We start from the raw sequence: 12,303 nt of genomic DNA on the forward strand, positions 1-12,303 counted from the left end.
TACATTGTAGAATAATAGTGATGACCTCTAAAAGCCTCACTTTTATTCCATAGGCTGGGATCCACACTGCAGCTCTTGCAAGAGCGCATTTTTCACTGGCTGTCCACTGGTTTAAAAAATAATGATTGATAGGCGGCTTAAACTTCTTGAATTCAACCATTATTGGGTTCAAATACACATTTAGATTTGTGAACAGCCATCCACAACAACCACAATCCGTACGGTGCAAATAGCTAAATAAGAGAGCAGCAGTGTGATTCATGTCAATGCGCTATATAGATATCAATAATAAGTGATATCCGTATCGCCATAGACTTCACCACTGCTGCCATCCTTACCTCCAAGCGTTTATTCAAATTGGATCATCTTTGGATGCCGACGGCAGTCGCACCATTGGAAGACATACAGTGGCTTGCGAAAGTATTCACTCCCCTTGGCATTTTTCCTATTTTGTTGCCTTACAACCTGGAATTAAAATGGATTTTTGGGGGGTTTGTATAATTTGATATACACAACATGCCTACCATTTTGAAGATGCAAAATATTTTCTACTGTGAGACAAACAGGAAATAAGACAGAAAAAACAGAAAACTTGACTATTCACCCCCCAAAGTCAAATCTTTGTAGAGCCACCTTTTGCAGAAATTACAACTGCAAGTCTCTTGGGGTATGTCTCTATGAGCTTGGCACATCTAGCCACTTGGATTTTTTCCCATTCTTTAAGGCAAAACTGCTCCAGCTCCTTCAAGTTGGATGGGTTCCGCTGATGTACAGCAATCTTTACATCTTTAAGTCATACCACAGATTCTCAATTGGATTGAGGTCTGGGCTTTGATTAGGCCATTCCAAGACATTTAAATGTCCCCCTTAAACCCCTCGAGTGTTGCTTTAGCCGTATGCTTAGGGTCATTGTTCTGCTGGAAGGTGAACCTCCGTCCCAGTCTCAAATCTCTGGAAGACTGAAACAGGTTTCCCTCAAGAATTTCCCTGTATTTAGTGTCATCCATCATTCCTTCAATTCTGACCAGTTTTCCAGTCCCTGCAGATGAAAAACATCCCCACAGCATGATGCTGCCACCACCATGCTTCACTGTGGGGATGATGTTCTCGGGCTGATGAGAGGTGTTGGGTTTGCGCCAGACATAGTGTTTTCCTTGATGGCTAAAAAGCTACATTTTAGTCTCATCTGAACAGAGTACCTTCTTCCATTAGTTTGGGGAGTCTCCCACATGCCTTGGCAAACACCAAACATGTTTGATAATTTTTTTTCTTCTGTAATGCCCAGCTCTGTTGCATGTATGTCTTAAAGTGGTCCTATGGACAGATACTCCAATCTCCGCTGCGGAGCTTTGCAGCTCCTTCAGGGTTATCTTTGCTCTTTGTTGCCTCTCTGATTAATGCCCTCCTTGCCTGGTCCATGAGTTTTGGTGGGTGGCCCTCTCTTGGCAGGTTTGTTGTGGTGCCATATTCTTTCAATTTTTTAATAATGGATTTAATGGTTCTCCGTGGGATGTTCAAAGTTTCTGATATTTTTTATAACCCAACCCTGATCTGTACTTCTCCACAAATTTGTCCCTGACCTGTTTGGAGAGGTCCTTGGTCTTCATAGTGCTGCTTGCTTGGTGGTGCCCCTTGCTTAGTGGTGTTGCAAACTCTGGGGCCTTTCAGAACAGGTGTATATAAACTGAGATCATGTAACAGATCATGTGACACTTAGATTTCACACAGGTGGACTTTATTTAACTAATTACGTGACTTCTGAAGGTAATTGGTTGCTTGGATCTTATTTAGGGGCTTCATAGCAAAGGGGGTGAATACATATTCACGCACCACTTTTCTGTTTTTTATTTTAAATTATTTTTTTAAACAAGTTATTTTTTAAATTTCAGTTAACCAATTTGGACTATTTTGTGTATGTCCATTACATGAAATCCAAATAAAAATCAATTTAAATTACAGGTTGTAATGCAACAAAATAGGAAAAAGGCACTGTAGCTTGGACTGTAGCCTACAAAAGCCCATTCCTGCTCTTTTCCCGCGATCCATCAAACACATTTGGTGTGTCATCATAGTGGTCTCTGACTTAAGTCAGACTCGCTCACGTTGAACAAATTTAAATGTGCGGCTTTTTTCTATGCTGATTTGAATGTCATCGAGAAGATTTTATTTCGCAAATATCCTTTCTGAATTTAACAGTAATCCTCGAAGTAATCATCTAGTTTTTCAAAAGTATCTGTAATCTGATCACAATATTTTTGTGGGTCACTGACTCAAAAGTAAAGACACAAAACCCCTCTAGTCTATGAATCACAGGAGTCTCTTCCGTGACTCAGACTACCAGATAGACTTGAATGAGCACTGTATAAGAAAGCTATCTTGACAACCCAGACATTTTAGAAACCATTTAATATTTACCATTTAACTGATAAAAGTGAAGAATATATTCTAACTCCAGCGTTGGAAGCCGTACATATCATTTTAGAGGTATATGTATGAGTGTGTGTGGGGGTCCAACACTAGCAGGTGGGTTCTGCATGTGCCACGGGCCAGTGGGTAAGTTGTCAGTAACGAGGTTACATTAAGATTGCTATATTTATGTCATCTGCATGAAATACTACAGATCGGAACCCGACACGGTGATATTCCACTCTCGGCTGTATACGTACGTCAGCACTTGAGGCAGTAAATGTTTGATATTAATAGTGGACGTTGTACAGTACAGTGAGGTCTGTAATATTACATTTACACAGTGGTAAGATGTCCATAGAGGTTTAGTCAAATGTGTATCAGTGGTCGGGAATGTTTTATTCTGTGTTATTCCACATAACAAACCATAGCAGTAAACGATACAGTACATGTAACCTAAACAGATGCATATAACCAGATGGCCATGCAGTTCTATTCATAGAGGCTATAAAATTTCAAATCAAATCCAATCCAATTTTATTGGTCACATACACATATTAAGCAGATGTTATTGCGGGTGTAGCGAAATGCTTGTGTTCCTAGCTCCAACACCAAATAAAACATTCCCGACCACTGATACACATTTGACTAAACCTCTATGGACATCTTACCACTGTGTAAATGTAATATTACAGACCTCACTGTACTGTACAACGTCCACTATTAATATCAAACATTTACTGCCTCAAGTGCTGATGTACGTATACAGCCGAGAGTGGAATATCACCGTGTCGGGTTCCGATCTGTAGTATTTCATGCAGATGACATAAATATAGCCATCTTAATGTAACCTCGTTACTGACAACTTACCCCCTGGCCCGTGGCACATGCAGAACCCACCTGCTAGTGTTGGACCCCCACACACACTCATACATATACCTCTAAAATGATATGTACGGCTTCCAACACTGGAGTTAGAATATATTCTTTACTTTTATCCGAAAATCAAATAGGAAGATTAATGGTTCCTAAAATGTCTTGGTTGTCAAGATAGCCTTGAATGAGCATGGTATAAGAAAGCTATCTGGCCGTCTGAGTCATAGAAGGGACACCTGAGATTCATACAGTAGAAGGGTTTAGTGTCTTTACATTTGAGTCAGTGACCTACATCCTTTGGCAACATTACATGACATCATTATCTGCCACCTTACAAGGGTATCTGAAGTCAGACAAATGAGTGAGCAGCAAGGTTCATGTGAAAGCTGGTATAAAAATAGAAATCAGACTTTTGAGCAAGTTCAAAGTTGCACACAACAAAGAAGCCAGGCCAGGTTTTTTTTATTAGGTTTTTTAGCAGAAAGCAGGCCTGGGTTCGGGCTTCTCAGAAACCAGACTGGATCCAGGACTAAAGCCACATGAGTGGATCTTACTTGAAAAGAGGAGGTTCGGCTGCAAGGTCAATCCAAAGCCTTGGGCTACATGTTAAAGCGGAATAACAAATCACAATGTGATGTGAGTCTAAAAGAGGCACAGTGCTGAAAGGGAATGTTTCATTCAAAACTATTGCTATCATAAAAGGAAATGGAATATAGGACACTTAATTAAATACCACTATAACTTGTTATAACTGTGGCGTTATTTCAATAGTCCTATTTCCATTGCCAAGCATAATAGGGTGTCTTGAAGATTGGCCGTGACTTGACTTCCCTGTCCTCATCAAAACTCTCACAGTCCGAGTCAATCCTCAGTCCGACATGTTCAATCAGCAGTGAAAATGAATGAGCAAAAGATATGGCAGGTTGGCTTCTATCTTCACAAGCCTCTGTGCTGAGTCCGAATCAGTGGTTATGGATCCAGCAAACTGACACCATTAGCCAGATGTAGTTCTCAAGCTGGCCAGTCTCAAATGCCTTTCTGGGGGAATGACGATGAAGTCACTTCCCTCATAAAGCGAGAGACAAAGAGACAGCGAAGAGCGAGAGAGAGGGGGAAGAGAGAGAACAGAGAGAGAGAGAGAGAGAGAGAGAGAAGAACGTGTGAGAGTTTGAGACCCTATGAGAGAGGGAAGAGATTTAATGCTGACTGTGTTTTATTATTTTGATTTTTACAGACTATTTTCTCCCTGAGCCTGAACCACTCAACTATTTGTTTGTCATCCGTTTCCCAGAAAACACATGCTGTCATAACATCTAGGAAAGTCAGGACAAACAATTAGAAAAAAAGACAGCTCACAGAACAGTCTGTAGGTAGATCAGCCTTATCTTACAGTAAACATGCTTTAAAGGCTTTATATCAGTAAAGATGAGTTGAGAGACGTGTTATGTTCTGAACCCAAATAACAAATGGTCCTCCATTGGGGTGAGCATTTGGAATTAAATACATAGAGTACATCTGCTCTTACAAAGCTGAATTATGTAAACCAGCTGACCAGCTATCATTTGAAATCCTTTGATTCCCCTTGTTAGGAGCAGTACAATAGCAAGGGCTGGGAATGATGTGGGGTGCTTCAGATGCAGCTGTTCAAGCTGATAATGAGAGAATAATCTAGAGACATTGTGTGAGGCCAGCGCCACTCCAAATCAGTGTGTGTGTGTGTGTGTGTGTGAGCATGCATGCTGTCCATCCCATGCACCACACCTTCAGCTCTACTTCAGTGTGTGGGCAGGCTGGATGATTTCACTAAGTGTGGGCTTATATGGAATGTTAAATAGCATAGTGGTAATGCATGGTTACCCTTGGTCGTTTTAAAAGAGACACACCCTTGTGGGATGTAAAAGCACCCACAGCATAATGCTGACAATGGGTTATTCAGTCAAACAAGTTCATCTGTAATCTCCATTCAATATTTTTCATGATATACTATTTTTATGAAGTGCACATAACGATCTGTGGTAGAGATGATATATAGTATTATTTAATTCACAATATTTAGTGATCTCAGACAGTGTTTTTTTGTGTCATCATCTGGCAAGCAGGTTAGTGTTTTTCGTCATGAATCTTGTTCTGGAGGCAGCTCGGGAGTGGTCACTAGCTGACACAGCCATAAAATCTGATGTTAAACCTAACCTTAACCGCACTGCTAACCCTAACCTTAAATTAAGACCATGAAGGACATTTTTGTTTTCATGAATTTGTACAATATCGGCAATTTAGATTTTGCAGCTAGCGAAAATCGCTCAGTTCTGCCTCCAGGAAAAGACTCATCTTCAAAAACGTCAACAAGGCAAAGCACCCAAACAAATGTAATCCATCTCTCTCTCGTCCCTTATTTTGCTGTCATGGGAACAGCGGAGCTGTTGTTATGAAACACAACATGAGGACAGACCCTGCTGTTTCCCTCCATGGGAGATTGCTGAGCTGAATTAGCTAAGTGATCTCATGGTTCACTGTCTTATCACTTGGGCCTTGGCTGCCGGTGAAGTAATGCCACAGGCACAAACTGAAGCAGATGATTTAAAGACAACCGCTGCCAGAGAAACTTACAAGAGCACCAGGGAATGCAGTGTGATCATTTGAGTTACAGACTGGAGGGGAGGACAAAAGAGAGACTCCGCAGGCAGTAATTTAGTTTCTCATACATAATACCCGATAACTACCCAACCTGTCAATAATCTGTCCAGAAAGGTATACTCCATTAAAGTAATTCAGGCTTGTTAATAGAGGCTAAGGAGGAAGTATAAAAGTGTCCAAGAATAATATCCGTATAAATTGCCCTTTGAGAAATGGTCATTGATATGCAACGGGACCTCACTATGCCTTCAGTTGTTCTGAACGCTATTGGCATTGTCCAAAATATTTCTAAACAAACTGACCTCTGACCTGTCCATTCCAAAAGACAATAGATTTTTTTTTTTAACCCTTGATCATCCTCCACATAACACACAGGATAGCTATGTGGAGTTCCTAAAGCCGATGACAATGGCTTGATGATGCAAACGCCACTGAAGCCCTCCCTTACCCACACGGACAGCAGACATTTATTGTTTCATCACAGAGGGAAAAATCTTTTGATCGGATTAAAAATAACTTTTTCCACTGTTTTTATTGTAAGTTATTAATGGAACATTCCCTAGTCCCTAGGGATGTGACTGCCTGGCACGGGGACGCTGCAGAGGGGAGGACGACTCATAATAATGGCTGGAAGGGAGTAAATGGAATGGTATCAAACACATGTGTTTAATGTATTTGATACCATTCCACTGATTCTGCTCCAGCCATTACCATGAAACTAGTCCTCCCCAATTAAGGTGCCACCCACATGTGCTGCCTGAGTATGTATGTGTGGTACCACAGGCTGGCAGAGGACACATCTAATGGCTACCACTGGAATAACAGTAAGAGGATGGGATAGCATCGCTGTTTACTGTGTGCCTTCAAACAGTGGGGTCTCTCATGGAACCTCTTATCAGAATAAAACCCATTGGGAACATCTATTGTTTTGACATGGGAAAACGTCAAAGTGGACAGACATGGTAGTGATAATATCAGCCATTTAGCAGACGCTTTTATCCAAATTGACTAAGTCATGCTTGCGTACATATTACATTTGGGTGGCCCTGGGAATTGAACCCACAACCCTGGCAGTGCAAGCACCATGCCATACCAGCTGAGCCATACAGGCTTATTAATAAGAGAGACATTCTTTAATGTTAATTACTTCAACTTACCTTGTCCAAATTTCAACTTTCATCCAATGTGAACAAGTTGACATGTTTAGATACAAATCTCCTCAGTCCAAAGAAAGTTGAGCAACTACAGTATGTTAGACCCAGATTTATCATTGTATTATTGCGTCATTTTCTCTACATTCCCTGTGTTGTTACTCAGCTATTAGTACATTTAATATATCCTCTAGAGAGAGAGCTAAAGCGTTCTTCTGGTAAAAGATGTAATCAATGAATGCCTCCTAATGTACCATTTCCTGAATTGAGTCTGGACCGGACGTCTGATGGCAGCAACTAATGTTCTTTCCCAACTCACTGATTCACAATGTGTTCCACTTTACGAACTAGAAACCATATAATTGGACATCTAAATGTCCCAAAATGTAGTCCATACAAGTTCATTTTTGCGAGGAAAATAAAAGCTTTTCAAATCTATGAAGAATAGCAGAATCATTTCCCCTTACCTGTTCTCAATGGTACCACATCACAGGTGACGACAGGTCAAAAAGGAATATCTCAGTTACTGAGAATCAAGTCCCAGAGTAAAATGTCTCTCCTCAATGTCTGTGTTCTTCAGTTACCTTGACTGTGTGTGTCAAAAAGAGACATATCAAATGTAGATGATCTATACTCTCACCTCTTACTTTTCTCTTTTAATAACTTGTTTCCCCTCTTCTCTCCTGTCAAGGCAACAGAGGCAATGCAAGAGGCGTCTGAAGATGAACACCAAGCTTTGTCCTCTCCAGAAGTTTGGGCCGGCAGAGTCTTTCACAAACTGAGAGGATGAGAGAGAAAAGAGAGAGAGAGAGAGAGAGAGAGAGAGAGAGAGAGAGAGAGAGAGAGAGAAGCAAACAAGAGGAGGTGGTCAGAGCTGCTTTTGTCTGAAAAGTCCGATTTTCCTTCAAACGGAGATATCCAAAGTAAGATGGAAAGGAGGGTAGAAATGTGGAATATAGCCTTTGTCAGGTGCCAGGACCCTGCCTTTTCCCTTTTGTTCCTGGGCAGGAGAGTGTAGAGCTTTGAGTGTAGCAGAGTCTGCCTGGGCTATATTTAACAAGTGTTCTCAGTCACTCATGGCTGTTAGCAGCTGAGCAGATTGAGGGAAGCTTTCCCAAGCCCCTCTGACAGCTGAACTATCCCACTCTGAAGCAGGCAGGGGAAGTCCAGCTCCACCACTCCCGCCAGAGCAGAGGCAGGGTTAGCAAGGAGGGCTCAGTCTCTGCCTGGTTAGTCAATTCACAGTCATCTTTTCTAAGAAGCAAATGAGAAAATCGCAGGTAAATAATATAAGATCACCAGTTTGCCTTCAATCATTTGAGTATGAGAAGTTAGTTTATTGTTTTTGTGTAAAGGTGGTTCCACTTTATGCATCCATTTGCTTGCTCAGCATTTTTTTCCTAGAAGGATTAGACCACTGATACTGTACAGGGGCCAAGTTAACCTTTTCAAACAAAAATGATTTATTGAGAGCCATAAATGTGAGAACATTTGTTCCCAATAAAACCAAGTCAAAACAAAGCATTACAAATGAGAAGCAGTGATACACTCCTGTGAGACTTCTGCTGCGGTAGTGTTACAAGCGTGACATCTAGCCTTAACAAACATAGGCTCTGTTGACACCAAAGTGTTGTAAATGTCATTGTCTAAGGTTGTATGACCTTGTTCACGCTGTAATTGACAATGGCTCTCGCACCGGAGCCACTTGAACAACACGTCTTTCTTTAAAGTGATGGCATTTAAGAAACATAAGCAAGCATTCGTTGTGAGAGTAACTCCAGCGGCATTACCAGTCACCATTGATATAGAAAGGAGTAATCCCAACCTTTTGTCAACTCTTTCCAATAAAACTAGCCTAAAGGTCAATCAATCAAGTCGGTTCTATAATGACACATGAAAGCTGGAACTTCAGACAGGTGCTAAGTTGCTAGGTCTCCTTGTTGAAATATGGTATCTAGTCTGTCTGTCTCCCAAATGGCAACCTATTTCCTATGTAGTGCACTACTTTTGACCAGGGCCCATAGGGTTCTGGTCAAAAGTAGTGCACTACATTGGGAATAAGGTTCCATTTGGGACGCAACCCCTAATGCTATTCAATACCTCGGAAACAGATGTACAGTATATGTTCACACAGAGGTCTTATTAATGCACAACTCATTATACTTGAACCACACGCCCCAATGAAGTCATAAAGTTGGTGTGAGAGGAGATGTTGTTGTTTTAAAACATGGATCCTTCTATATTTTTAGCCCAGAGCTGATGGTGGTCATTAAGATTCAGTGTTGCACTTGTGGATAACATGAGTCACTTGAGACATGGCTGTGAAAGTGACCAAACTGTTTCAAAGTCTAAGTATTTTATTAAGTAATCTAGTGGTTAGAGATAATTCTTCTGTGTAGATGACATACACTGAGTATACAAAACAATATGAACATCTGCTCTTTCCATAACATAGACTGACCACGTGAATCCAGGTGAAAACTATGATCCCTTACTGATGACACTTGTTAAATCCACTTCAATCAGTGTAGATAAAGGGGAGGAGACAAGTTAATGAAGGATGTTTAAGCCTTGAGACAATTGAGACATGGATTGTGTATGTGTGCCAATCAGAGGGTGAATGGGCAAGACAAAAAATGCCTTTGAACTGGGTATGGTAGAGTCCACGCCCCGACAAAATGAGGCTGTTCTGAGGGCAAAAGGGGGGCTGTTTCCCTACAATTCTATCCTAATATCCTTCCTAATTATTATGTCCACATTCGATCTTCATCCTGACATGTACCATAACAACAGTAAAATGACAACTGAAAGTTTATTGTATAATTCTTTTAAATCTTTCTGGAACTCGAAGGGTGATGGTGTGATCATAACTGTGTCTATGGTTACAGTCTTCCATTCTCTCCTAATGCACAGGGAGCCGGAAACCAAAGCACTGCACATTACTGACAATTGAGTCAGGGCCTCTCCTTCTCTCTGCTCCCTAATGCTCCGAGATGGTTATCATGGTCAGGACCTCTCTGTTGGGCATTTCATCTGGGGTTACTAAGATACTGATCAAGTCAGTGCCTTTTGAAGTAATTTTCAAAATGTTGGTCTACCTTATCCAACGTAAGAGCCCTTCGCTTTTTGTATGGACCCAATACCTTTGCTCAAGATCTTATCGTTTGCAACTGTACAGTTCCTCTGATCAATCAAAGAAATACAGTGAGCGATTCATGTCGTTACCATTGACAATACATTTAGAAATGTATGTGTATAACTCTCCACGACCTCTTTGTAATCAAGCCAAATCAAACTGCAAGGTGCATTGAATCAAGCTCTGTCATTCAATCTAGCTAATAGATACATTGGTGTGTTCCATTGTGAGAAATGCTAAGTGTAGAATTTGATACGGCCCTCAACAGACTCATCCACGGTAAGGCAGGATGAGCAAATAGGCAGCAAGGCAGCTCTCTGTCACATAGCAACCCAGACCTATTTTGGGGAGGTGTTTAAATGTGCTTGTAACCCTCTGATTGGCACACATACACAATCCAGCGTTGGACTAGTAACCGCAAGGTTGTAAGTTCAAATCCCCGAGCTGACAAGGTACAAATCTGTCGTTCTGCCCCTGAACAGGCAGTTAATTCACTGTTCCTAGGCTGTCATTGAAAATAAGAATTTGTTCTTAACTGACTTGCCTAGTTAAATAAAGGTTTAAAAAAAATGTGCTTGTAAAATCAAGGTCCATGTCATTTTTTATTGGCAAGTAAAATCAAAGCAACATTGGATACACTGTACTGAATCCTACGTATTTGGATGAGGTTCAACACTTGTTTTAGATATTAGGTTTTTCCCCCATGGGTATTCAGAGGTTCATAATGATATTTTGCCCTCTGTAGATTACATATATCTATCTTCACAAGAGATGGGTTCAGCATCTGTAGCGTGTCACATTTGGCAAAGGAAAATGTATCAAATTATTTACACATTTACACGGTTCGTTCTAGGTGCCTGGAAACAGATGTTTTGTGACTTCCATTAAAGGCTAGATCTCTGTCCTCTTTATTGCAAAATATAAATTATGCAACATCTGTTTTGCAGTTTTTCTGGTGAGCGATTTCATGCTAATGTCATTAGCGCACCATAACGTGCCAAACAAAATAATATCCTATTGAGCTGCAACATAATGTAACATAATGTTTCCGATATGTGTAATGTCTAGCTTGTGCGGAGCTGGCTAGAGCAGTGGAGTTAGATTTTGCAACACACAAAATTTGTTTCGGGAAATCATTAATCATCCGTTAGTAGTAGTGGAGCTTCAGTAATAACACATTAGCAGAGATTTGTGCATTAAATAAGGAGACCCCCCCTTTACATTAGTCTATTTAGCCTTACGTATGAAAGCCCTCATCTGTTTTGTATTATGGGGAACATAGGACCCTTTCAGTTAATATCACACGTCAATGGTACAGGCTGTTAGGCTATGAATATTTAATTGTGTTTTCATGCCACTGGCTTTACCATAATGGAGTTTCGGTGGAGACAATGAATAGGCTACTTGACTTTGGGTTTTTACAGTGGGAGCATATGATATAGTAGGCCTATGCATTGGAGAAATGGCTGCATCCAATTACAACAACCAGGAGGCATTTCAGGGCATGCCACTTTACAAATGTGTATCTGATTATTTAAGATAAATAAATGGAAAGTTATTACATATATTTGTACAGCAGCTCTTTTATTCTGGGGTATAATGATTTCATTCAGAGCAACAATACAGCACTGAGAAGTGAGTCGGCTATGTGACATGATGAGAGGGTGTTGTACTCAGAGATGGTTCAGCTTCTACTGGAGAGTTGTCGCCACCTAGCAGTTCTCTGTGGTTTGGGAATGGGAATTTAGGGAGGTGGTATTTCTGAATGAAATCAGTTATGCGAACACTGCTGAATAGTAGGGATGGGAAGATAGCTTTTTTCTTGTCTTCGTCAATACATCATATTTTGTCACTTCGTACATAAGCACTTAGTTTCAAGCAGCTTATCACATTAGATGATTGTAACCGTGGTTCAACTTACTTGCAGTTGTTTAGCCATCCCTTACATTCACAGGTCAATAATACTACAATGAGGCAACAGCAGCAGAGGTGCCGAAGTAGACCCACATGTACTGTTTTGATAAATGTTTTTACCTAGCACCGCTGAGTAATAGGCAAATCAATAACGTTGGGCTTTTCTAACAAATTATTCTTGCCCCA

General features: G+C 40.7%; 1 protein-coding gene across 7 annotated transcripts in view; it reads right to left on the reverse strand.

The window, feature by feature from the left end:
- LOC109866623 (filamin-A-interacting protein 1) overlaps positions 1 to 8,170 on the reverse strand; it is a 55,755-nt gene extending 47,585 nt beyond the window's left edge. For 2 of the 7 annotated variants that reach the window (XR_004204633.1, XM_031800191.1), the window contains exon 1: positions 7,535 to 8,170. The gene's annotated coding sequence lies outside the window, so the exon portion shown is untranslated. The remainder of the gene's footprint in view (positions 1 to 7,534) is intronic. The other 5 variants (XR_004204636.1, XM_020455387.2, XR_004204634.1 and 2 more) reach the window with 4 other exon arrangements.
- Between the last annotated feature and the right edge of the window lie 4,133 nt (positions 8,171 to 12,303).

This window comes from Oncorhynchus kisutch, linkage group LG21, assembly GCF_002021735.2.
Source record: "Oncorhynchus kisutch isolate 150728-3 linkage group LG21, Okis_V2, whole genome shotgun sequence".
Taxonomy (NCBI): domain Eukaryota; kingdom Metazoa; phylum Chordata; class Actinopteri; order Salmoniformes; family Salmonidae; genus Oncorhynchus; species Oncorhynchus kisutch.